Source organism: Bos javanicus, chromosome 14 (assembly GCF_032452875.1).
Source record: "Bos javanicus breed banteng chromosome 14, ARS-OSU_banteng_1.0, whole genome shotgun sequence".
Taxonomy (NCBI): Eukaryota; Metazoa; Chordata; class Mammalia; order Artiodactyla; family Bovidae; genus Bos; species Bos javanicus.
Window position 1 is genome coordinate 54,850,646 of NC_083881.1, and position 3,304 is coordinate 54,853,949.

Below are 3,304 nucleotides of genomic sequence, written 5' to 3' on the forward strand. Positions count from 1 at the left end.
CTTAGAGTTTATGTCTCTCTACCTCAGCTTCCATAATCACAGCTTGAAGAAATATGAATAGTATTTTTGTTCAAAAGAAATACCATGTCAGAGGCAGACCTGTAGCTTAATATAATAACACATGAATGTAATACCAGGAAAGTTAAGGCATGCTCAAAGAAAGGGATCCAGGTGAGGTGGTGAAACAGCACTTATACAGGTTAGTCCATAATTCACACACACAGATGAGTCAGAGGTCAAAATGTTGGGGTCAGTCAGGAACCAAGAAGAAAAGCAGAAATCAGTGCCTGCCTGGAGGATCAGAGCAAAGAGAAGGCGAGTGAGAGACAAGGAGACATGGATGAACTGAAGATTCCCAAAGCTGGAAGGCAAGGTAGATGGTCAAAAGCCAGGCAGATCAGCAGGAACCAGATTACTTATAAGTAAGATGAGCAGAACACATACCAGGTATGAGCAAAAAGGAGAGCTGGCAGGAAGCCTCCTATATTCTTCCTGTTGCAGCAGGAACCAATCTAGGCTTGAAGGTGAAAGCAAGTGAATGCATGAACATAGAGGAGGCAAAGTTTATGGAAGCAGGAATAACACAAAATCTCTGATGAATAACACTAGACATCTACAGAGATGCAAAAACATGGAGAGATGCTCTTAGCATTCAGTACTACTAAAACAAATTTATATTCAAGAAGCTATGACATATGACAAAATATATCAGAGTAATGTGATTTAAAAAGAAAAATGGACCCCCACGCTCCCCCAGCGTGCGCCAGCAGCCGCCCAAGAGTGATCCCCCCCTACTCCCCTGGGGGCAGGAAGCTGCAGATGAGCCCACTGTGTGACCGCCATGGGGGAAGCGAGGGTTCCCAATCCCACCTCCCCTCCTAAGTGAAGGAGCTGAGGCCCCAAGACTAGTGGAGAAAGGAACCCAGCCAGCAAGCTCACGCCGAGTGCACAGACATGCGGGGCTCTGGGTGCCGGGTGTCCCTGCACCATCGTGAAAGTGAAAGTCGCTCAGTCTTGTCCAACTCTTTGTGACCCCATGGGCTTCTCCAGGCCATGGAATTTTCCAGGCCAGAATACTGGAGTGGGTAGCCTTTCCCTACTCCAGGGGGTCTTCCCAACCCAGGATCAAACCCAGGCCTCTCTCATTGCAGGCGGATCCTTTACCAGCTGAGCCACAGGGAAGCCCAAGGATACTGGAGTGGGTAACCTATCCCTTCTCCAGCAGATCTTCCCGACCTAGGAATCGAACAGGGGTCTCCTGCATTGCAGGCAGATTCTTTACCAACTGAGCTATCAGGGAAGCCGCATTGTGGTAGCCGATAGCAAAGATGAGGAACCTGAAGTCTTCATCAGGGACTCCTTGGTCCAGCTCAGGGACCAGTGGGGAAATCTGGCAGGAGCTCTTTTCCCCTCTGCACGCACTTACCTTTGGCATTGGCTGTGACAGCACGCAGCATGGGCTGTGGAATCGGGAGAAGGAGAACACAGAGCTGGAACACCTCCGCCCCTAGACGGCGGTGGTCTGGGTAGGTACCAACAACCATGGGCGCACCACAGAGCAGGTAGGTGGCTGGCGGCATCAAGGCCGTAGTGCAACTGGTGAACGCAGCGGCAGCCCCATGCATGGGCTCACAGTGCTCCGCCTGCTTATCTGGGGCCAGGGCCGCAACCCACTTCCAGAGAAAAACCGACAGGTGACTGGTTGGCCACCCACAGGCCCACTACCTGGATGCAGATCCTGGCTTGGTGCACCCATATGGTACCATCAGCCACTATGATATGTATGACTACCTACATCTGAGCCGTCTGGGGTACACACCTGTGTGCCGGGCCCTGCACTTCTTGCTTCTGCATCGCTAGCCCAAGACCAAGGACAGGATGGTGCCCCCTGCTGGAATCTACCCCCTAAGCATCTGCCTTTCCTGCAACATTAAATTTTCATTTTTCAGTCCCACCCCCCAAAAAAATGGAACACAGAGAGTAATTTCATTCATTCATTCAACCAAATAACAATAATTGAAAGTCTTCCATTGTCAAGTCTTGCGCTAAGCGGTAGGTATATAAGGACAAAAACAGAGCCTTTGGGACTTCCCTGGTGGTCCAGCGCTTAAGAATCTGCCTGTAGGGGACACAGGTTCGATTCCTGGTCTGGGAGGATTCCACATGCTGTAAGGCAACTAAGCCTGTGTGCTGCAGCTACTGAAGCCCACGCGCCCTGGAGCCTGTGCTCCACAAGAGAAGCCACTGCACTGAGAGACTGGAGCACTTTGATTACATTGTAGCCCACAAGCAGCAAGGAGGACCCAGCATCGCCAAAAATAACTACAAGACTCTTGAGAGTCCCTTGGACTGCAAGGAGATCCAACCAGTCCATTCTGAAGGAGATCAGCCCTGGGATTTCTTTGGAAGGAATGATGCTAAAGCTGAAACTCCAGTACTTTGGCCACCTCATGCGAAGATTGACTCATTGGAAAAGACTCTGATGCTGGGAGGGATTGGGGGCAGGAGGAGAAGGGGACGACAGAGGATGAGATGGTTGGATGGCATCACCGACTCGATGGACGTGAGTTTGAGTGAACTCCGGGAGTTGGTGATGAACAGGGAAGCCTGGCATGCTGTGATTCATGGGGTCGCAAAGAGTCAGACACGACTGAGCGACTGAACTGAACTGAATTTTTAAAAATACAGTATTCAAGGATCTTACTATCTAGCAGGAGCAACAAAGATGGAATATGTGACATATTCAGTCCTATGACACAGTTAGTATTAGAGTATCAGAGAGGACTTCCCAGTGTGAAGCTTTGAAGAACTCACAGGTATTAGTTAGGACAGAATGTAACCCACTGTGAATGAACAGCATGTTCAAGAATGAGACGGCGAGGAGGGTGTGGCATGTTTGAGGACTTGGAAGTAATTCAATGTGGCTGCAACATATGCTCTGAGGTTAGGAGGAACGGCAAGTTGAGGCTGCAGAGATAGACAGGGGACCACTAATGAAAGGCCATGTTAAAATGCTTGGATTTTCTCCAAAATAAAATTTTCTCTGACTTTGTCATTTTAAGTATCATATCCAAGGATCTGCAGCAGACAAAATGAAATGGAAAACCAAATAACATATACGAATTCAGCCATGCAATTATCCATGCGTGGTCAAATAGGAATTCTAGTTAAAAATAAACTAGTTTAGACCCAGTCCTGAAAATACAAAGTAGCCTCTTTTGAGGGGAGTCAGATACAGCTCCAAATGCATACATCAAATTTATTTCGTCACTTCAGGATTTGGTGTTACAAAATCATCTTTAAA

The 3,304-nt window shown here is 48.4% G+C and overlaps 1 pseudogene; it reads left to right on the forward strand.

Annotated features, from left to right (window-relative positions):
- The first annotated feature begins 336 nt into the window (after positions 1-336).
- Positions 337-1,949, forward strand: LOC133260182 (platelet-activating factor acetylhydrolase IB subunit alpha1-like; annotated as a pseudogene).
- Positions 1,950-3,304: the final 1,355 nt, after the last annotated feature.